The sequence below is a fragment of the Ixodes scapularis genome, unplaced genomic scaffold (assembly GCF_016920785.2).
Source record: "Ixodes scapularis isolate PalLabHiFi unplaced genomic scaffold, ASM1692078v2 PGA_scaffold3__209_contigs__length_174095766, whole genome shotgun sequence".
In the NCBI taxonomy this organism is placed as follows: Eukaryota; Metazoa; Arthropoda; class Arachnida; order Ixodida; family Ixodidae; genus Ixodes; species Ixodes scapularis.
The window spans coordinates 64287145-64311666 of record NW_024609868.1 but is presented as its reverse complement, the minus strand read 5'-3'; the positions used below and the strand labels follow the sequence as shown (position 1 = coordinate 64311666).

Genomic DNA, 24522 nt, shown 5'->3' with positions numbered 1-24522 from the left:
CTAGTATTGAGCATTTCACCCTAGTTTCCAATTTATGAGCAAAGAGTGATTCGTAAGAAAATTAAATATGAACTCATATATAAAATTTTGTTTGCAAACAAAAATTTTATGCAAAAGAGGCACTTTATTATCAGCTATTTGCATGAATTACAACTGACATTATAAAAAAACTAGACTGCTAACAACTGTTGCCTTTCAAGCAGAAATCTCACCTGTACATTATGGACAGAGCCATATATAAGCTTCTCAAAACCATTTCATATTAATTATTTAGCACCCTCTTCTTCACCCTTCTCACCAACTTCACTAAATGTAGGGTGTAACACGAAACAGCACCCCTTTCAATAAAATTATGAGGGTGTATTCCTACATTTTAGGGTGTTAAAAGGGTGTAGCTGAGGGTGTAAGCTGCTAAAACACCCATTTGTACACCCCCCTTAAAGGTGTAAATCTTTTACTGTGGGGGAGGCGGCACCGCTCGCACGGAATAAAACCGGTTTTTCTCCCGGTCCGCTGGCGCCCTTATCTCCCGCTCTTCACCTCCTCGCTTCGGGTCACGGTGGCAAAAGCGGTTTGGAGCACGGAGTCATGAAGGAAAGTAGACTCCCAGGACTCCGCAATATTTGACGTCAACGCACCGGCGCGGATCGCGAGGGAACTTTGAATTCGGCATTTGGAAATTGTTCTTTTTTTTTTTTTTGCTTGCTTGACAAATACTGGATTCCCAAGTTTCGAATTTTGAGGGTAATGTCCCGGCATCGTTTTCAATCGTTTTGGAATAATAAAAAATGATTTTGATGTGTCAGTGCTCTTTAAGCACGCGAAGCGTACGAGATCACCGACGGGAAGGAAGTGCGCTCCGAGATTGGCCGCTTCCTTATTGCGGGCGCTTACGTCACAATACGGGCACCCAGAAAAGTTAAAAATATTGAACAATTAAAGAACGAAGTGGTGAAGTCAGAACCGGAAACGGGAATCTATTCGAGTCCCGGTTCACATACAAGTGAAATACGCCTCTGTTTGGACAGCACTTCAGTATTCCAGCCTCTGTAATAAGTGCGTCGTTAACGCTGCCCGTCGTTGGCAATGGCGCGCAGACGCCGCCATCTTGAACTCGGTGGGTGAAGCGCTGGATCAGTGCTGAGTTACGCTCAAGTCAGGGCTGCGTCAGCGCTTTTCCTTGAGCTGATTTAGCGCTGCGACGTATGTGTAAACCAGCCTTCACGCGCATGCTGAAGCACATGCATGCTTGCACGTATATGAGGCACCAACCGGAATGCCATGGAGCAAAAGCTTCCGCCGGAGGGCCAGCGTTTTTGGGCCCGATCCTTAACTTCACGTAGCCTGTCACTGTGTAAAGCGCCCGGCACGTAGCTAGATCAAGCCCGAAATCTGGACGAGTAATAGTACCGCGTCGCTGTGCGTTGATATACCACTACTGTATGATGCACGTCAGCGGCCGTACTGTACTGGAAAAAAGTTGTCATCTATGGATGACAACTTTGACAACAACAACATTCATTGAGATTTCCGACAGCAAAACCCCAAAAATAATAACCTCGTGGTGCATGTTTGCGTGCTGATCCTAACATGGTAGGCAGCAGCGAAAACATCACACGCCCCTCGGGGCATACGAGCTTCCCGCTGTCTAAATTTCTAGAACGAATTTCTCATTTAAAATGCCATAAAGGCACGTTGCGAAGAGGTTGTATTTCTTTAAAAAAATAAGTATTCTATGGGCGGGGGAACGCCTTCAGATCCACTTGGCTCCGTGACTCTTGTCCTGTTCACTACTGACAGAACACAGACACCGGCAGCATAAATCAAGTCGGGAGCGACGTCCTATAGCATAACGGTAGCACTCAAAGTCGAATAGGAGCCGGTATCATACGAATTCCAGGCGTTGCAGTTGGTCCCTGAAGGTGTACGTACATCTCCCGCGGCGGCGTGTAGCAGAGAGACCCCACTCTGCGAGTGGAACCTATAGAGGCCCACACGACGGACCCCGGCGCTTTCGGCGCGGGAGCTGGTAATGTAAACGTCCTCGATGGGGAAAAGCTTCACTTGGCCCGTCGCTCTGGAAAGCGTCTCTACGACGTGTCCGCCCGGCACGTAGCTGGAACCCGCCACGTATAGTTCGGATACGAGGACGCAGGGTAATCTTTGAGGCTTACGTGATACTTGTCAGCCAGGTCTCTGATAGGATTGCTGCCCTCGAAGAGCCGGCCATATATGGTATCCGGTGGGCGCGGAGCCATCGTCGCGAAGATGTTGGCAGCGTTCAGGCAGACTTGGGAAGTAGTCCGTTACAAGTAACGCACTACTTGTAATCCGTTACTTTTACAAGTAATTTTGTAATTGCCACGCTACATCTTTGCGGCAGTAATTTGTAATGTAATTTCGTGACTAAATATTCGTAGCGCATTACTTTATTACGCGTTACTTTTTTCTAAATATATGAGCGTAATACAGAAACTGGAGAAATATGAGCAGGCAATTCAGCAGCATAAAGACAACAAGTTCAACAAAATAGAAAAAAACTGTGAAGAGGAGAATTACCGGGGGAAAAAAAACACGATTTTTCGTATGAATGGTTACTAGAACCACTAGAAAAATGTGCAAGGCATATACAAATATGCGAAAAACAGGCTTTGTCCACGTGATGTAGTGGAGGTATACGTTTCTAGTGACGGGGTAGCGGGTGCAAACACAGCCGACATTTCGCTAGCTTACGGCGACCGGAATCTCTGGAATCCTGCAGACAAAGCTTGCGGTGTGCATGTTATGCACACCGCACACTTTGCGGTGTGCTTTTAGATCTGAAACCATGATAAAACCACTATTTTTGCTTTCAGACAGTGCTTGTATTACGATTGTATAATTTCTCCATGTTTGCTCTTGTACCATTTTTTGCACCACCAAGTTGTATTTCATTGACAATAAGGGGGCCATGGGCTCGTCAAGCTGTCTCGACACAGCTTTTTTCCATGGTCTCCTCCATTGATGTACCATTGATGGAAATAAAATGCATTATTGTTATTATTATTATTATTATTATTATTAGTTATAATAATAATAATAATAATAATAATAATAATAATAATAATAATAATAATAATAATAATAATAATAATAATAAATAATATTATTAATAATAATTCCACACAAATTGGAATTCAATTGTACTAGATACGGGCATATCAAAGCCTGCAGAGGGCTTGTATGATGACGCCCATAAAAAAATTCAAAAGACCAGTTATCATGATTCCACAATGCAAAAGATAGAACCATAAAACACACAAAAAAAAATAATAATAATATCGCGTGTACCCACAAGTGTGTGCACAAAAAAATACGTACGCACAAAAAGTGTGTACACACTTTTGCGTTAAAAAAGTTGGTATGTCTGTAGGTTTATACAGCCTAGAACTGCCTCAACGGGCGGCTTGTCTCCAGCTGTAGACGAGAAATTTAGCCAGTGCATCACAAACCGCTAGCTTGGGGTCTTTAACGTGCACCACGCAGTAGTGATACATAACCACACACCGGTACGATGCTCATCCAGATCGAAACGGGCAAGGGTGGGGATTGAACCCATGATCCCTGGGGTTCTGCAGAGCGGGCTTTCGCTCCACGTGCTCCGAGCTGGTGTGCGCTAGCCCCTTTTTTTTTCTTTATTGTGTGCGCTAGCCCACTCGGCTATACCGATCTCCCTCACTTTTGCATAATATAACATGCGCACCGGTAGCTTCGTCTGCAGAATTCCAGGGATAGTTTTCGGTCGCCGTAAGATAAATACCGGGATGGCGGGTGTGCTCGCATCTTTCGCTGCCTTGTCAGCTTACAGGTGAACGGAATGCACGGGCATTCTTTCTCTCAAATACAATATTTTATTTGAACAAGTACTTCCATAATGCGGGCGTATGAGAAATGGAAAGCAGTCTTGCAGAACATTTTTGAAAACATCAAAATGTCTTCTTGATAACTGTACGAGAAAAGTAATGTGAAAGTAATTTGTAACGGAACGAGTAAAGTCTTCCGTTACTCGTCAACGAAAGTAATTTGTAACGGTAATCGTTACAAATTACTTGTAACGATTACCGTTAATTTGGTAATCGTTGAGGCTCGGTATTTGTAATTGTAATCCATTACATTTTTTAAGTTACGGGCACAAGTCTGCATTCAGCTACGTGTCGTCGTCTATCTTGACGACGAACCGAGCGTGGCAGCAGAATGTGGACGCCCGCCGCAACATGATGGACTCAGAGTCACGTTACTGTAGGCATCGATGAAGGACCCCTCGATGATGTCCGAGTCTACTGAGGACTCGCTCCGGATGGTGGACCGAAGTCTTGAGCCGTTGGTGGCACTCAGGAGAAACACTACCCGGGTGGCCGGATGTCCTTGCCCGTGCAGGAACTCTTGACGTCACTGGCGCGACATGCATGGCTCTTCTCACCGGCCGACTTTGAAGCGAGAGCTGGAGAGTTCGGGGTCACGTCATTTTGTTTCCGTACTTCTTTAAAAGACTGAGCTCAAGAATGAACCAAATTGGTTTTCTCACAATTCACCTTTTTAGAAAATCGCCGGTTCAAGATGTGTGGGCAGAAAACGTTTGTGCTCATCATGGACGGTGGCACGAACCTCTCGCTTGAACGCCTCTCACTGTAGCTTGTGAATCTATAGAACGTGAACATGCGTTTTTACATCAGAAACGCTGGTACTATGATTTCAGAAAAGATGGATTACCTTGTGCCAGTTACGTAGCACTGTTCAAGAAGCTTAGTAGGGGAAGGGAGGAGATAATTAGAGGTTGAACGAGCAAGCTGAAAACAGATGTACTCAAAATATTATCGAGGGCGTGCGAATACCTGCTCGAATTGAATAAAGGCTCGTTCACACACTTGCAACCGAGTAGGACCGGCTGAGACGAGACCGGTTTTTAAGCCTCTTGCGACGGATTAGGACCTGCCCCGCAGCAGCGCATCTGGTACTACGCCGTCGCAAGAGGCTTAAAAACCGGTCTTGTCTCGCTCGGTCGTACTCGGTTGCAAGTGCGTCCTTCACAACCTTCACAGTAGAAAGGAAAGCCACGACAAGTGCTTTTCTTAGCAGTGTTAAAGCTAGGGATGACACTGCGCTATTCAAATCAAGCTATTATTCGCACACACCAAACTATCAATCACCAAAACTACAATATATAGAAGCGCGCTCACATGCCCTTGTTTCCAGAAAACCGCATTGACCGCACAGTCCCTGACACTTTTTCAAGCATGCCTCAAGGCCCGTTCACACTCTTGCGACTTCTTAAACCTGAGTTCCTTAAGGCCACGGTCCCACTGATAGTGGCAGTTTAGGTACTTTTTGGAAGGTCATTACTCATCTCCTTTTAAATACTGTTTTGTGGGATTAATGTCATTGGAAAGGCAATGCAATTCTCTTTCATTTGATATTATGCATGTGTTGGTTTTTACTGTTCATGCGCGTTTGTAGCGTTGCGAATATGATGGCGCGGACCCTCAGTTGCTCCGCTAGTTCATGTTTTATGAACGATCCATTAAAGATAGCACGGTTCCAATATAGCAGTTTTGTTAAGATGATGTCGGAGCAGAATGTAACGATACACTTTTTTGGTATTTGCACTACTTTGTTTTTTTCATCCCTCCAAATATTGCCCTAAAATTGACATTTTTCAGCACAAATATGTTTTTAATGACAAGCGCTAGGGCAATGAAATTAGCTACAGATGTAGTGCTTATAATTGGTAATATGCAAAAAAAAATTTAATGTTGTGTAAAATTTTTTTGTTTAGATATTTTATATCAAACGTAGCACTTTTTTGTGCTTCGAGTCATGGTACTTCAAATGCCGCTGAGGAAATAATTAGGCTATGATAAGATCTTTTATAACATTTAGAGCTACAATGGTTGCCCAAGAGGTGGACGATGGCTTTTTTTCATTTTCAAAGTCATAACGCTCCAGGAGCCCTTCAAACTTACCTGTTTTTGATGCATATCTTTTTTGGACATCAAACAGATTTATTGGCATCTAATAGCAATATTGTTAAGAATAGATATACATTGTGATGTATTAAATTTTCACAATGATCTTGCTTTGGTTTCTTAATAGGTGTAGAGCTTAGCTAATTTTAAAAACAATTAAAAACTGTTTGGGTGTTTTGTTGCGCTACCTGGCGGATGGCAGACAAACTGCTGATTTCTAGTGTTCAAAAAATTTCCGAGGGCGGCGTTGGCGTCTGTATCATCATCAATCTCTGTGTCTTTTTACCTTCACATTTAAAAAATACATTGGAAGATTTACTATCGATAAATGAATGGTTTAAGTACTGGGTCCGATTAATAAATCTACGACAAATAATTACACACGTGTAGCGTGATATAATGTGTTCATTATTCGATATGATTGAAATTAATAAACAATAAAGACGAAGAGGAAAATAATACACCCGAGTTCACTTCATGTCTAGAGTCACTAAATGAGCTTTAAAGTATCGGCATTCCGTTCCCCAAAATTGTTTTGGGCGCCGCCATTTCGGGTCTTGTTCAGAGCAAACGCAACTGCCGATCGTCATGATTCAAAAGTACGACTTTTTCAGCATTAGATGCGGTGCTAGGAAGCTTATGCAATATTGCAATGCTCTGTGGGGTACGGAAAAGCGTTTCCTGTGATTTTAGATAAAGCTTCAGGTAACTGGCAACCATGATTTTAAGCCACAATATGGCCAAGTGTCGTTACTCTGAACCGTAGCTAATTTATACCCCTGTTACACGAGCACCCTTAACCGTGGTTAACTCAGCTTTAACTGCTGTTACGTGGCACCACAGTTACCGCACTATACTCTCGGACAGCTATTTCAGAAGAAGTGGAGAGCACTCGTGCACTGCTTCGATGTGTGCTCAAGATGCTCAAGCGCACGTTCGCCCATAGCTTTGACTGCATAGCCGGAGAATGTTGTCGGCCAGTAATAGAGAGTTTTAGTAGATCGTTCCTATAACGATACCCTATAACGATACGATAACCATACGATACCGATACACAGAACAGGAATGAGCGTTTAGTAGACCGTTTTGAAGACGATACATCCGATACGGTCACTTAAGGCGCTGGGGCACTCCCTAGTGGAAACGATTTGCAATTTCCAAAACGAAAAATAACGAAATAAAAGAAAGATGTTTCACTGAAGGAAAAATAACAGTTCTTACATTTAATAGAATTAAAAAAAAAAACATCAATTAAGTTTTATAAGTTGCAGAAATTAGAGAAATGTAGCACAAGCTACATCTAGCCAACTAAAGACAAGCCAATTTAGCCCCCCCCCCCCCCCCCCCCCGTGGCTTGTCACAGGAAGACATAGAAAGCACGGGTGGCACGGGCGTGAGCGAGTCCAGCGAGTGACCAACCTGAGCCATGGCGACGTGTGTTTTCGAGGATGCCTTGGCCTTAGCTGTTTTGAGGTGAGACGAAATTGAAGAACTCTCCTTTCTGGATATGGAGTACCCCGTTCCGCGGAGGTTTAGGTCCGGGCGAGGCTACTTGGATGTGCTCAACATAGATAGTGAAGCTTTCCGCCATCAGTTTCGTTTTGAGCAGATGGACTTAATGGAGCTGTGTAGCGCGCTGCGAGTCCCTCATACAATTAGGACGGCCCAGAACGTCGCCATCCCCGCGCTGGAAGCTCTGTGTATTCTTCTGCGGAGACTCTCCTACCCCAACCGCCTCTGCGACCTGGAAGGCATGTTTGGCCGCCACTCTTCGACACTTTCGAGTGCGACGACCGTGGTGCTAAACCATTTGACGTCCACGTTCGGGCAGCTGACCGCGGATCTGTCAGCTCACACGTGGTTGAACCGTGCAAGCTTGGACGAGTTCTCCGAGGTAAGCATATTGTAAAGTTAAATTAAAAACACACAAAAAAAAAATGCAAGTGCGTTGTTGATTTTGCTTTTGCAGGCGGTCCGCGCGAAGGGGGCACCTCTTCAGAATTGCTGGGGTTTCGTTGATGGAACGGCCCGCCCCATCTGCCGACCCACGGAGGACCAGCGGCTTTATTTCTCTGGCCACAAGCGTGTGCACGCCATCAAGTATCAGGGCATCATGTGTGCCAACGGCATCATCGTGGAGATGATTGTCCCTTACCCGGGACACCGACACGACGCCGGTAAGTCAATAGCAAAAACTCGGAAATCGTAACCTACAGGTTCTTGGAAGAAGCGCTCATAAATAGAGGAACAGCCTCTATCACAGCCAAAATAAGTTGAAACGCCACAGGCAAGACCCGTGCTGCTATCAAGGCAGCCTGTGGAATTGTTCTGCAAACTGTGATGGGCGCCGTGGCCAACACAGAGTTCCTTCTACACTGGCGGCTCACCTCTACATTTCCGTGTCGTCTGCTATTGAGCAAATGGTTGCGACATTTCTTCCTTTCGCCAAACCTCAAAACCCACGCACGATGCAGAATAAATCTTTGTTGCAGACCTTGTCGAAAGACTGTGCTTATGATAACACAATAATTGGTAAACGATTTAGTGCCCGAAACACATAGATCGCACCTACAGGAATGTGGTTCGACCTCAGGGTACACCACGTAAAGGGCGTTTTCGTGTTTCAAGGGACAGGGACCGCCAGCTTGCCAGAGCTGCATCGGTGAATAGACCTTTTTCAAAGCACGATGCCGCTGTCCACAGCACCGGGGAGGCGACAGCAAAGTAAGGCGAGCAACTGTGCTATACCTCTTGCTCTCTTCAGTGTCAGGGGGGGCAGGCAATGAGGGATTTTTGCAAAAAGCCTATTCTTTCCAATTGGAGTGGGAGCTTCAAGATGACCCGACCATCGAGGCATCCATTTGAACAGAACTGCTGTTTCATAGGCAGAGAACACAGAAGTTTAGGGTGGCACAACGAGCGCAGAAAGGGGTATGTCTTGGCCTCATCGCGCATCACAGTTTGCAGAACAGTGCGGCAGGCGGCTTGGAAAGTACTGCCTGCCTCACATCCTGGCTTTTCAGCTCATCTTGGCCGCGATAGTACAGAAGAAATACTATTTCATGCTTAAATGCTGAGAGTCAAGCTGGTGTTCTTCGGACAGGGAGTTAAACTCTTAAACTGGGGTGGAAAAATAATGTGACAGTACGAAGGGAGGCAAACACTTGTCCCATTGCTTTTTTGTTAAAGGGCGTTGTTGTATAAGCTTGGGACTGTGGAATAAAAGAAGACAAAGCTGAGAATGGATCAGGAATGGCAGTCCTTTACTCCTATCCTAACATGTCAGTTATGACTACTGCAGTAGACCTATTGCCACTGAATGCAGCACTTTCCCTTGCGTGGTTACTTGTTTCATTAGGCTGCTTGCCAGAGTTGCGGATAGTTTTCCAGCGTGTTCGATCGTGCAGACGAGAGCCTGCATGCGAGCTGCCAGCTTGGCAGCTCACAAGGTCATCGGGCATTCCAGTAAACCAATGTTTCGGTAACCATCAGCCCAGTTATTGAACACATGATGGCAGCAGTCACAGTCGCTGACGCAGTGCAAGACACTGGCCGAACAAGGGCAGCAAGCTAAAACGATGTCAAGCTGGTAACCTGAGACTGTGCCTAACTGCCATGGTGGGAATGATTTGTCCGCAGAAGTAAAAGTTGAGGGCTTTATGTGCCAAAGTAACGACGGGCGACTGGCACGCACCAGTGGAGGATTAATTTATACCTCCTGGGTATCTCGATGTGCAACAAAAAGCTCGGTTACGACGGCACCTCCTCTGTAATAAGCCTCCATCAGAGTGCTAGCCGTCTCGGTGGCTCCGAGGCGAGAGCGCTGTCCTACGGATCCCCATGTCGCGGGTTCGAATCCCGGCCGAGGTGCCCGCAATCTGACGGAGGCTTATTGCAGAGGAGGCGCCGTGTAATCGAGCTTTCGGTTGCACGTCAAAAGATCCCCAGGTGGTCCAAATAAATCCTTAGTCCTCCGCTGGGGCGTGCCAGATACCCGTCGTTGGTTTGGCACGTAAAACCCCCAAATTTGACTGTTCCATCAGAGTGCTGGCACCTCGGCGGGGATCCGAACCCGCCACCTGGGGATCCGTAGGCCGACGCTTTGCCTCGACCGAGGTGGCTGATGCGTCCACAGCTCTGATGTAAATCCCTTCGCGTTTGAAATGCCAACAAATTTGGATGTTTTCAAACTGGAACATTAAACAAGGTGGCTGTGGCAGTGGCAACAGTACCCTCTGACCTCTAAATTGGCAAAGCCAAACAAGGTCACACAAATCAATATTTTGCTCTGTGCAGTGAGGAAAGGGCGTGTCGATCTTTGTGGCTTATCGACGTGCAGGTGGTGATTGTCACTATATGCTACTCAGTGTTTTATCGTTGTGTCTCGTCTGACTCCTTTTTCAGGTATCCTGCGGCTGAGCGGCCTTTATGAAAGGCTTGAGGACCTCGTGCAGGGCAGCGTATACACGATCTACGGTGACCCTGCCTATCCTTTGCGGCCTTTGTTGCAGAAACCATTCATGGGTGCTAGCTTGACTGCCGCAGAGCAGAACTTTAACAAAAAAATGAGCAGCGTGAGGCAAGCAGTAGAATGGGGCTTTGGGAAAGTGTCAACTCTCTTCGCTTTTGTAGATTTCAAAAAAAATCAGAAGCACAGGCTGCAGCGCGTGAGCGATATGTATCAGGCTGCAACACTGTTAACAAACTGCCACACGTGCCTGTATGGCAGCCAAACCTCCACGTACTTTCAGCTGTCTCCGCCGACGCTGGATGAATATCTTTCACCTCGTTATTGACTTCGTATAATTTGAATTCTTTTTGTGCAATCTTTTTTTGTCCGAGTGCCTATAGTCTGTTGCATGTTGCAACACGAGAGGGTAGGGCGAGGGAAAGGGAGGCCAGGGAGGAGGAAGTAGACGGAACCCTAAAGAGGAGTGGGGGAAACCTCCTCCTCTAGCGTTTCATCTGCTTCCTCCTCCTTTGTCTTTCTTTTTCTCGCCCTACCTTCTTAGTTGCAACAGACCATAGCATCTTTTATGACTATTTATTCCACGGGATGACTTTTGTGCAATTGTCTGGTTGCTTACGTGCTGCATTTCTTTTATCTGCCTCTTGTGTTCTTTTCAAAGCAGCAACCGTGTTCCCATATTGTTTTAGTTTTGTGAATGATACAGGTTTATATGTTAAGTATATGCTATTTCTGTTATTCGTCAAGCGCCTTCAGCTTGACATAAATTTTATCCGCGTGGTGATTTTCAAGTGTCTCATGTTATTGCTTTGCCAGTCATTGCCAACATAGCATTTGCTGTCTGTTCAATATTACTCTCAAAATATTTCTTTGTATAGTAAATCGAACGGGCCTAACCCTGCCGTTTTTTTTCAACTACATTGTTTAATGAAATGAAAGATTTATTGCATTATGTATTATGATGTCATACCACTTGCTCACACTTAACTTTACTTGTTAATTTGACCATTCACTACTTTAAGGTAATGTTCTTGCAGTTGGAGACGAAGCCTCCTCTCCTCTGCTCCAGCCTCCTGTGGCACATAAAAATTTTCTCTTTCAAACGCTAAGCGATTTTCGCTTAAGGTCACCTGGCGCTCTTCAATGGCCAGGCGCCTCTCCATCTGGCGCTCCTCCATGGCGAGACGCCTTTCCTCAAGAGCGATCTCTAGTTTTTTTATGCTGCGGTCCTCTTCTGCTCTCTTCTCCAGCGATGCAAGGTGCTCCCTGTACCGCTTCTGCCTGGTTGCTGGAAAACTACAACAAAGAAAACAATGCACACAGCATCAAATAAACAACTTTTTTAAAATTTTTCTTAGTGTGTAGGTTGACAATTGATTGACTGTTTATTTTATTGGACCTGGCCATTCAATGAAGGTACTGAACAAAAAATACTGGGTAATTCATGTGTGTTCAAACAGTGACTGAGATATGTCTGTCTAGTAAGCAAAAAATAACAAATGTAAATCACAGCCCAAAACTTCTAGAGCAGATTTGGAGAATTTCTACAAATGGGGTTATGTGTATCCTCTTTCAAAAGTTTAACGTATCCCTATTGAAAAAACCAGCTTAAGCTGGTCCCAGCTTCAAGCTGGGTTATTGCCCCAGCATGCCCAGCTTGGCATGCTGGTCATGCTGGTTGATCTGGTCATACTGGTCATGATGGTTGATCTGGTCCCAGCTTCAAGCTGGGTTATTGCCCCAGCATGCCCAGTTTGGCATGCTGGTCATGCTGTTAAACTGGTCATGCTGGTGAACTTCCCAACCAGTTTAACCTGTTTAAATTAATACACAGAATAAAAAAGCCAAGCTCGTCAGAAAAGCCAACTCGGCATCCAATTTATTATTTTCGTACTTGCGGCAGCCTCACATGAACTCAAATGCTACACATCCTCGGCGCTGACACAGTACTAACCGACGCACAGATTCTCGGTGCAAATTGTCTACAATGTTAATAAAACCAGATTGCTTATCTCTCAACACGAAAAAAATACTAGACACAGGCCAAAAACAGGCAATAGCAGACGAAAATACTACACGGACGAGAGAAGCGAACCTGGGTCCCGCCAGCGATGGGGGCGAAGCGGCAACTTGCGTGGTCGGCAGAGGCGAGGAAATCCGTGTGGCTTGGATGGCATTGGCGATACTCCTCGGCACCGCCGTCATTCTTGGGCACACACACGTTCGAAGACACGAAGCGACGCCGCAGTCGGGACGTCTGACATCTTCCCGCACTGAACGGACTGCCGCTCGCTGTCTTCTCAAAACCCGCTTCGCTTGCACCGTCGTTCAACTAGTCTCCAAACAACGCGCACACAGCCGTCCCTTCGATCTGCCCTCTGCCCAAGCTATCCAAACGCGTCTTCGATTCTCCGTTTCTACCACTCTCTCTCTCTCTCTCTCTTTTCTCGCACACAAAGGTAGCTTGCAGCGCGCCTGACGCGCCCGGTGGTCTACCAAAAACGAGAGGACAAAGAACAGGACGTGGCCTCGTTCCAGCAGCCGACCTTGTCGCGCGCGCTCCCAGCAATGCCAGTTCGGCTATCTCTAGCCGACCTTGGCGTGCGCGCTCCCAGCATGACCAGCTTGACCACCACGATTATTATTTCGACCAGATTCACCAGCTTGTCTCCCAGCATGACCAGCTCGTCTCCCAGCTTGACCACATTGGCTCCATGGAAAACCAGTTTGACCAGTTAAGACCAGACTGGCTCCCAGCTACACCAGATTGAATCTAAAACCAGATTCGAGTGAGACCATGCTGGTTTTTACTTAGACCAGACTGACCAGCTTAAATTCCAGCTTGCCCAGCTTAAACCAGCTTGATTGCCAGCTAAACCAGTTTAATTACCACATTGACCAGTTTGACCACCTTGATTACCAGCTTGACCACCTTAATTACCAGCTTGACCAGTTTGATTTTCATGCTGGTTTTTCCAATAGGGATGCTTGAAGCATCTACTGAAAGATGGCAGTGCTTACCCTGTCCGCCCCAAGTCCTAGGTCGTGCGACAGAAGTAACCGGCACACGAGCCTGGACTGGTGGCAAGGGGGGTTGGACCAGCGGCACAGGGGTCGGAACCGGCGGTACAGGGGCTGGGGCCAGCTCCACAACTTGGTCTGTGTTGCCTGGTTGCCAGGCGTCGGCGTCCTCCACGCCGTTCATTATGTCAGCAAAGATAGATTGGCAGTTCTCAGAACCTGTAAATAGAGTATTGCATAAATATTTGTGGTGTATCATGACACACGCTGTGGAGCTGGGCATTGAAAATGTATGAAAAATACAACGCAGGTATGATGGAGTCAGATCTTCAAAAGACCATTCCAAAATATGCAGTGCCTCTTATCGTTTCCTCGACACATCACGACACTCCGATGTGCGGCGCGTGAGGGAAAATGTTCCATGAATAGAAGAAGCTGTTCATGCCGGCTTAGCATTCTGCATTTTCTGAATGCCTGAAACATTAATGTATGTTTAGGACATACATTAATGTATGTATTGAACATACCTAATCAGAACTCGGCAGTTTACTCAAAGCTGTACTTGGGTACAGATGTACCCAAGTAAATTACACTTTTACTTGAGAGCAGCAGACCATGTAAGTCGTCCTCAGTAGGCTATTCGATGGGAACTCGCGAGTAGCCTAATATCAGTCGTAGAAAAACGCGATTGATGGAGCGGTCATGACGACCTGACTTTCCTAACCAGGTGGGGTTCATGGCGCACGTGTCATACTTACTAGACTGCCCTGCCACTGCATTATGATTGACCGGTCTGTACTCGGCTGCAGCCGCAACAACTCGCGCTGTAGTGGCAGCATCGCGAGCAGCCCGATTTGTCGCCGGCCTGGTTGTGGTGGCTGTGGCACGTTCCCGCGGTTCCAGCGCAGCGGTGGAGGTGGTGGTGGCACCTTCCTCGGTGGCTGTCGCCTTCCTGAGCACTGGCTTAACCTTGTAACAAAATTCACAGGCCAGGTCAGCAACATCCTGCAGCAGTTGCTCTTTTTCGGTGTACTGCTCTTCCGTTCCGGATCTAAGGGTTTCAGGGGGAGAGCGGTATCAACAAGTGCGCCTGTCTTCCTCAAGCGTAGATCTGTTATTTCAGTCAACGAACATGAGTACATCTCCGTGTCGCGAAAGCTGCAACGCGAACTCGGTAGTTTGAAAACGCGCTTTCCTACGCGAAATGTCTAGCGGCACAGGCATGTGCGTTTCCAAACAACAAGCTCGCGCTAGCTCGCAGTTGCGCCAGCTGTTGGACAGGGTATGGCAGTATGCTAAAACTAGAGTGCCTCAATGTCCTTCTGTTTAGGGTGATGCCATCGTTGGTAGTACCCGATGCCGACAGCACGCGCTCACAGGGAAAATACAACGAAATCGCAGGAAACAAAATGTCGCCGTAGCACAGTCAGCACCACGAGCGCGTGCAGGGACATGCACTTTCACGCGCTTCAGAACAAAAAAATAAAAATAAGCGTTCGAAACAAAATGACCAGATGTCATCACGCCAAGCAAAGCGCACATGAAGGCACCCCAGCTAAAACGCTTCTGAACTTTCAAACGGGACTCAAAAACGACTTACTTTCTCAAGTTTGTGCGGTCGCCTCGCTTGAACAGACCGAGCAGCAGGTCGCAGCGGTCTCTCACTCCGCGAACACTGAAGTTCCTCCCCAGTGCTTCATTTAGGTTCGCGGCCACTGTATCCCACCGTGAAGAATTCACAAACGGATTCACCGCAAGCACTTCCCTTAAAAGGAGGATATCCTCGATGATCGTGAATCGTTTTCGACCCGCTTGGGCAGAAAGAGGCTCGAGTGGAGCGGCCATGATCGTTCAGCTTTTGCCGGATCTCGTCAACTCTCGCGATGCACGAGAGTGCGCGCGATATTTCCCGATATTCCCGATACCTGCGCCCGAAACACCCGATACTCTAGCGCATCCGTGATGGCTCCGGCGCAGTATCGGGTATCGTTATCGGAGTGAGAAACGATCTACTAAAACTCTCTCTAATTGTGGCTTAGCGTAACTGCAGTTAAGTGCGCCCGTGTAACAAGGGTATTACTCGCACAACTGGGAACATGAGGAAGAGGCAGGTGTCAAAAGGTAGTGGCTTGTGGAATCCACGGGGCTTACGTCATGGCCCCTCCAGGTATTACAAGCTTCTTGAACAAGAGCATGAATAGTGTCATTAAATAAGCTACTCGTCAGAGTAGCGACACTTGGCCATATTGTGGCTTAAAATCATGTTTGCCAGTTATTTGAAGCTTTATCTGAAATCACAAGAAACGCTTTTCCGTCCTCAACTTTGAACAGTGTGCGACAAAGCAAAGCAACATTACATGAGCTAATGCTGAGGATGCCGCACTTTTAAATCATGACGATCGGCAGTTGCGCCCGCTCTGCAAAAGCACCAGAATGGCGGCGTTCACGACACTGACGGGGAAGAGAATGCCGATACTCCAAGCGCAGCTCATTTATTTGCTCTAGTTCCCGCAAAACACCTTCTCCCTGACTGAAACTGAAAGTAAATATGAATAATACACTATTATTATAGCTTATTTAGTTATAACCATCTACACATAATGAGAGGAGGAAGCGGCGGGGTAGGAGAAACGCGGGTTTTATGTGCGACCGTTCTAACCGTCTCAAAAGAGAGAACGCGCGAGCTTGCGCTGGTTTAAAAAGAGGCATCCAAAGAAAGAGGCGGCACGCTGTGCTCTTTGTTATTATGCGTCTAATTGCAAATTATTGTGTGTATGTTTATACAGCCGGAAGTTAGTCCGCCTTAGTGGGCGTCTGACTCTCAGCTGTAGATGAGCAATTTAGCCAGTGCGGTACAACCGCAAACCTGGGGCTCTTTAACGTGCACCACGCAGTAGTGATACACACGACCGCACGCCGGTACGCTGCTCTTCCAGATCGAAACGGGCAGGGGCGGGGTGGCTTCTGCAGCGCGAGCTTTCTCTCCAAGTGCTCGGAGCTGGTGTGCGCTAGACCATGCACTCGGCCACCGACCCCCCCCCCCCCCCCCCCCCCTTGTGCGTCTAATTTATATACAGGTATAAGTATTTGAAGATCGACGATGGACGTCGATCGTCTCGAGGTAATGTAACGTAATAACATTATATAAATAATAAACTTGTTGAAGGACTGAACAACTCAATTTTTTAATTCTTGGATTGTAATATGGCGATAGCCTATTGTACGTACTTACTGTTGATTAAGAGCAATATGAGGTGACGATGTAATGATTAAATGATGAGGCTCTATAAGGACGACAACATTAGTGGGTGTCGAACCACAACGTACAGTGCCAGACTTGTTTCAAGTATCGTGTACCCAAAGACTTTCTTCATCCGCAACAGAATATGGTAGAATCAATGAGGATGCTGCTTTACAACTGTACGTGGAACAGGAAAACTGCACTGTGCAGAAGTGCGGCTTATTCGTTAAAAGGGGGGACGAATTTTTAGCAGAATTTCCTGATTGACTACTTGGAACAAATGGCCTCGTTGGCGTAAAGTGTCCCCGTTTCAAAAGATTCTTGAAGCATACTTAAACCACAAGGGAGTATGAGGCGAAACATAAGAAAAAGGAGCCTGGTGCGAAAGGTACAAATCACCACCATAGCTTCTACTATCAAATACAAGGGCAGTTACACAATACACAAAGAAAGTTTTGTGATTTAGTTATATCTACACTCAAGGGCATTGATATCCAACGTATTCAGAGAGATGACACCTTCGTCAACCGACATAGAGCCTTTTCTACTCAAGTTTTACATGGAAGGCCCGACTTCCGCTGAAATTCCTTACGTAGACGAGTTGTCCGACCGAATAAACTGCAATTACTCCCGATCTGGAAATCTCTCGATCCTCGTTCGTAAGCCATGGTATCACGAGGTCGAGGGGTGTGGCTCTTCGTCCGCTGAATATTGCTTCGGCGGGTGTTTTTACCGTGTAAGATGAGACCGTCGGCGTGCTGCTGGAACAACAACCTGGCGATTCTTCACTGAACTGCTTCTTCCGTAAGCTTCAAAATTGTTTTTTTTTGTTTGGCACACCATCTGTTCTGCATGCCCGTTAGTTGCAGGATGGTATGGTGCTCTAATGTGATGCCTGATGCCGGTTTTTTTTTTCTTCAAAAACTTGTTTATTTGGTTTGAAACAAGATTTGGCGCGTTATCAGAGAAAAGTATTTTCGGTAGGGCAAAAGTAGGTAAAAGAGACCGTAGAACGCCAATGACGTGTTTGGACGTCGTGGCAGGCATCGTGTAAACTTCCAGCCACTTAGAGTACGCATCGTTCATAACTCCGCAGATGCGGATACGTTTCGCCGCCCACCGATTGAATAGTGGATCGTCTTCAGTTACTGTTCATGATGGCGTTGGACTCAAGGAAGACTTTGAGTCTTTCCAGAAAGTTAGCCCAGGTGCCAGGACTTTTGTCGAAAGCGGTAAGTGTTCCAAACGTCGACAACGTCGGTAGCCACGTGTTGTGCTTGACACTGGACACTTACCATTCGCTGAGAAAAAACTTGCTTGTTCGTCTGCCACGAGTCATCCGATATCAGGCCATCACCGCAACACCATCTCCCGACAAAAACGCATGTCCATATTTAGCAATCACGTGAACTTATAAATTCCCGAACGCTCATAACTTGCAGCCGCTAAACGCCGTTCATTCATAGCGTCATCATTGCAAATAAACGTCTTCCTATTTCTTCTGATGGTTTTCATCATATTCCTCCTAAGCTGTACTTTCAACATTATGTGTGTCGGTACTTCCGAAAATATTGCAACGGCGTTTGTTTTCTGGGAACTATAATGTAACAACCTTTACAACAACTTCCGGACCCCGCGAAACACAATATTTCGTGACGTAATTTTAGTCGTCGTTAAAATGGTGAGGTAAGCACCGTAAATCGCGACTTCACGTCCGCTTCCACTGGTGTCTTGGAAGATTGAGTCTACTCAGCGTGCATTCCTGCAGAAGAAATTTTCATTGATAAAATATTTACACGTCAATCACCATTTGATTCCTTCTTGGTAAGATTTGTTGCGAAAGCCCGTTACAACCGCCGAACCGCATCTCCGCATACATGCGTTTGCTGGGCCACGCTACTTAAAGGGCATCTCCGCCGTAATTGTGATGGTCACCGATTTCTATAAAATTTTCACCATGCATTTGGATGCCCTTCCTGAGCATGTGTACAAAATATCTCGGAAAAAATTATTTTCTTTAGAAGGAAATGGATTTTGAAATTTACATGTACACACCCAAATCACGTGCTGCAGCCCTACTGGCAACAGTGAGCAAGAGCGGCACACGGAGGCTGCCATGATGGCGCTGACGTTGCCGTGACGTCACATGTTGGTCAGGGTGCTTGTTTTGTAGCTAGTTGGTGCTAGCGACAGTCTGCTTTTTGCTTATGTTATCGGTTTATACAGTTATGTAAGAGCGCGTAATGGTGACTGGAGGAAATTGGTGTTGTGTGTGGAAGCGTCGCTTGAAAACACGGTCTACTAAAACCGTCTATTGTCAGACCCCAAGATATAACAAAAAGTGCCTCCAGTTAAAAGGCATAACGTCGCTCAGTTTTTCTTGGCGTGCTTGCAACAAAAGCTGCCTTACCATTCCGCTTCGGAAGCGGCATCTTAGTCCACATAGCGGCGGATCACGAATGCAGCCGCCGCTGGCGGTTTTCTCGGAGGCGATGCCAGCGGATCGTATGAGAACGGGTTATCGTCATCGTCCTCAACATCTAGCGGCATATCCTCATCGTTGCTCGATTCAGACGAGCCTGATGAGTCCATTTTTATCCGCGGCACGAACACAAAACAGTGACCTGCTGCCAGGCTGGCCAGGCTCAAACTGCACACGTGCGAGTGTTTATACCATATGTGACGTCACGTCAAAATGGCGGACCTGTCGAGTGGGAAGTTAGTTTCGGTATCGGTTTCAGCGTATTTTAACGATTATAAATTATGTAAACAGTTTTTTCATGATTTAACCGCTGCTATAGGCTAAATTTTTAGTACCCTTTCCGAAAATATGTTTTGATAAAAACGCTCAAATTGACGGCGGAGCTGCCCTTTAAGCTAGCTGAGCACAGCTGGCAGCGGCGCGAGCAAGGCCACGAGGGGAACGTGATGGTGCTCGAGCCATCCCACTGTGAACCAATGTTTCGGCCACCCCACGGGTGCGTGTCGCCATCTATTGGTTGAACTAACGCCTTGTTCAAGATGGCTGCCGTGGGACCGCAGTCTTAAAACTTCTTAAACCAGAAAACACACTGGCGCCATCTATTGGGAAGCAGTGTAAACTCGGCGGTCCGGCATATTTTTTTTTCTCGCGCATTATCCTTTCTTGCTTAAGGTGTATCCACACGACGGACCAAATTGCTGTTTTGGTCCGCGGGCCGCGCATCACGTGACCTTACGTCACCGGTTTTCGAGGTCCGCCGGCGGTCCGCGGCCCGCGCTTGTGAGAAATGCCAAGCACTTTTCTCGCCCGGACCTTGGCGGCGGACCGCGGCGTTTTTAGTATTATTGAAGTGCTAAGTCTGGCAACAAGCTGACTTTTGTTGTTTGGATTGGAATCCAAATCCAAAGTCGTGTTCTTTTGGCGCCAACTGTTGAAGACGAAGAGGAGGAACCTTTTGTTGTACGACGATGGCGGCATGGTGCGACGATGCAACTTTTTACTTCATCGCGCTCGTGGAGCGATTCCCCGCCCTGTGGGACAATAGATGCATGCCCTTTTCGGTTCACTTAAGTCTTCCTCGTCCTCAATAGTCAACGCCAGGGCCACCACGGCCAAACGTCTCTTTCGGTCAACCTCCATCTTGGCTCCTTACAAATAGCCTCAAAGCAGCTCACTGCATGCGTTTGGCGGAGCTGTGAGGTCGAGGGTTAGACCGACTCTTTTGGTCCGCCGTGGCACTAGGTCCGCCGTGTGGATGGTCATTGCAGCCGGGCGGCCCGCGGATGCGCATCACGTGATCAATCGGTCCGCGGCCCGGTCCGTCGTGTGGATACACCTTTACTGATTACCAGCTGAACGTTAGGAAAAGCGACGAAGAGAGAAAGAAACACACTGCTGGACTATCAACCTTTTTTTTATAAACTTCCTTTTCCTCAACCCAATCCTTAAAAGGGTAGCTTCTTCTTCTTCAGTCAAAGCTTAGACTTAAACTTCCTTTTTCTTCTCACGAACCGTGGTGTTCTCCACCTCTTCGACTTTCCCCATCCCAAAAGGGTAGTTTCTACTACTTCAGCCGGACCTTAAACAAAAACTTCCTTTTTTTTTTCTCTCTTTACGATCCGTGCAGTTTTTGTCTTCTTCAATTTTCAAATCTTAAAAAAAAAAAGTTTTTTTTGTCTTTTATGCTTCCGGTGGTGTCACCCTCGTTTTACTCGGTCGGATATTGGAGTCACAGGGTCCCAACTTGGTTCATCCGAGGTGCCGCTCTCTTCAGATACATTTTTTTCTTTGGGCAAGAGCACAATGGAGGCAACACTGACGCATTCTCCCTCCCCCTCCTCAATGGCCAACGCTTCAAGGAGCTCCCTTCCAAGCTGCTTTCGGTGTTTTGCTAGGACGGTGACGCTTGTGAAATCAGGAGCACATTTGCAGGCCCGACAATGTGCCGAAAGGTGGCCCGCCGACGTTAGTGCGGTCACAGAGGCTGCATGTTCTCTGGTGCGGTCGTTGATGCACCTGCCCGTCTGTCCTATGTAGCTTTTGCCACATGACATAGGGATCTTGTAAACAACTCCTTTTTCGCATGGGGCGTGTTCGATGCGCAGTGCTGCAGGGCGTCGTCCCGTTCTGGGCGGTTTTCCGGTTCACCCTACGGCACATGGCGTAGGCCTTGTTGGGGGCGGAGCACACAACGTGGATGCCTTGTCGGCCGGCGATCTTTTTTAATCGATGAGTAATGCCGTGAACATACGGGACCACTGCGAAAGGCGTTGGGGGCTTCTTTTGCGTTGTTTGATTCTTCTCAGGATTTTGACGTACTTGCCTACAAAGCTTTTCACATGCCGGTACGAGGAGGGTACTCGAGTACCCAGAATCCTGGAGTCGACCCAGCTGTCCTTGAAAGCAGCGCCCCACCTTATGAGGGCAGGACTTCTGTAGCGCCGAGACTAAAGCTCTGGTGGCCAACCCCCGTTTTACGTTTTTGGAATGTTCCGAGGTAAACGGAAGGAACCCCTTACATGAACGGGGTTCATAACTCCAGCACACGTGGGAAGGTTGAAACTCCAATGAGAGGTCTAAAAACCGTATGGAATTGTTGACGGGAAGTTCATGGGTAAAAGCCAATGGTAACCGGACAAAAGCTCACCGGACAAAAGCTCACCGGACAGAAGCTCACCGGACAAAAGCTCACCGAACAAAAGCTCACCCGTTTTTTGACAGACCCGGACAAAAGCTCACCCGTTTTTTGACAGACCCGGGCAAAAGCTCACCTCGATTTCTTTTTCTTTTTTTCCTACCCGGGCGAAACACGGGCTGAAATAAAGTGCGGACGCAATGGACATTGAACCATTTTTAGGAGAACTTGTACCTCATCCACCATTGAGTTGCGAATCTTTTTTTTTTTTTAAATACTTTGAAAGAACGGGAGTTCGGCCTTTTGGAAAAGTACAAGACAGATGACCAATTTCGAAAATTGTGCGAGATATTAGATAGACTCGGGTTCCTTCCACCACAGCTTGTTCCACAAGAACTAACCACCAGGGAAAAGTCTACCGGTGACATCGGCTACCTGCTGGACTACTTTGATTGCACGTATGTCAACGGCCGCTTCCGTTATGCTTCTGTTCCATCTGCGGCGGCATCCAGAGCGAATTCTTCCCTCCGCCTGACTCTGCGCCGACGGCGACCGGAGTTTCCCCCCGGTACGGCGGAATATGTACGACACCACTCGTCAAGATAAAGACCGGATGAACACCTGCGAAAGGTAGAGTACCGGGTTGTAGAAGCTCGTCGGCCACGCCCATCCAAGCGTCTTGACGCTGATTGAATGCCTACAGCAAAATCAGGCGCTCGTTGCCACGGCATTGACAAAAGCCCGGAGAGGTGAGCCCACTGTAAAGCGGGTGCGAAACATTACTCTGCACTTGCAGAATCGTCTTAGAAATATTTGCGAGGGCTTGCATGTACATCGATATCTACCAAGGCTGCTAGAGCTAGTGGGGCACTGCATTCGCTTCTAACCAATCGATAAATAAACTTGTTTCTATTAAAATCAACAAACCATGCGCGTGTCAGATTTAATTTATCGTTGCCTTTTTGTGTCGCACGCATGCACCCAAGTTGTCCGCACTCGTGTTAAGACAGACATGAAATTTTCTCGTGGTGAGCTTTTGTCTGGGTCTGCGAAAATATAGGTGAGCTTTTGTCCGGGTCTGTGAAAGAATCGGTGAGCTTTTGTCCGGTGAGCTTTTGTCCGGTGAGCTTCTGTCCGGTGAGCTTTTGTCCGGTGAGCTTTTGTCCGGGATTCAAAGCCAATCCGTGGCAGCTATGTTCGAAGCTGCGCATGACCACGTCTGAGCACCCGTTACTCTCCTCATCTGCATCAGAGTTGCTTAGTATGAGGAAGTCGTCAACATACCGAAAGATGGCCTCGATGCGTTGATCCTTTAACTGGTGTTGAATATTCCTCCCGCACGCTGCTAGGAATAAATCGCTCAAGTAGGGGGCCACTCGAGACCCGACGCACACAGCGCTTCTTTGTAAAAATAGCTGATCCTGGTGTGACACCACCGTTGCAGAAAGATATGCCGTCAGGAGCTCCAAGAAGCTGTCAAGGTTCATCCCTGTTGAATTTTGAAACCCTTGAAGATCCTGCTCCTCAATGGTTTCTCGGAGGACCTTGAGGAGAGCCGCATGGGGAATGGAATAGTAGAGCTAGGTCTTGGATGTCCAAGGAAAAACTTGATACAATATCAGAACCCTTCTCCTGAAGAAGGCGAATCACTGCCTCGGAGTTTGGTATCCGGAAAGGATCCTTTACTTCAACTTGTGATAGGTTTTTCGCCAACCAAAGTGAAACTTGCCCTTGCCAGGTGTGTTGCTCTGAGACAATGGCCCGAAAAGGGACCCCTTCTTTATGTGTCTTTGCTGAGAAGAACACACTTAGGTCCCCTCGTTGGGCTCCTCTGATTTTTGTCACTAGCTTACGGCTTTGTTCTTTTTCGAGTATCTTGAGTATGGCTCGTTTTGCTGGTTTGACTTGCACTTGATTCACTTGTTTGAAGTTCTTCGCTAAAGTTTGTGTTGCTCTGTCTCCATACGACCCAGAGTCCAGAACCACAAACCCTCCCTCCTTGTCCGAGAGACACAATCGAAGGTCCTTGCGACGCAATTCCTCCACCTTTGAGGCAAAACTCCTCCGTGGGGGTCCCAAGCTCTTTATGCCTGCCAAGCACTCAAGACCCTCGTTGATGATTTGTGAGGTTGCTTCCTGAGGCGCCTTAGATGCGATTTCTCGTACCATTAGGACCTTATCGATATCACTTAGCCTTGGTGGAAGGGCGAACTTCGGACCCTGCTCAAGCACCCTCCGGGCTGATGCTGAAAGGGACACATCTCCGATGATCTGGAGTGGCGTGCTTTTGGGTTCTGTCCTAACCCTTCGGGCGAGATGGTGTTTCCAAATTGGGAGAAAATAAATCTTCCTCAGGTGCTCTGTGGAGGACCTTGCTACGTTCATGTGGAATGAAAAGGCGTTATAAATGAGACACTTGACCCTCAGAAAATCAGTCATAATTCAAAGTTGCCGCCAGGCCTCGGACTTCATGATCTTCGAGACTCGCTGGGCATGACCTGCTGATGGTGCAATGTAGCCGAAGAAGACCCGTACCTCGTCAAGAAGAATCTTCTTTCTAATGCTGCGGGCGAGCAACCTCGCTCGGCAGATGTTGGTGGCAATGAGCTGACAAAGTTTTCGCGGGGTGAGGAGGTGAAAATAAGGAAAAACTGCGCTCAGAGGACTAGAAAG

At 47.2% G+C, this 24522-nt stretch overlaps 2 pseudogenes; one reads left to right on the top strand and one right to left on the bottom strand.

Moving 5' to 3' along the window:
• Positions 1-1753: 1753 nt before the first annotated feature.
• On the bottom strand, positions 1754-7430 carry LOC120847805 (annotated as a pseudogene).
• LOC120847782 lies at positions 7429-10916 on the top strand (annotated as a pseudogene).
• Positions 10917-24522: the final 13606 nt, after the last annotated feature.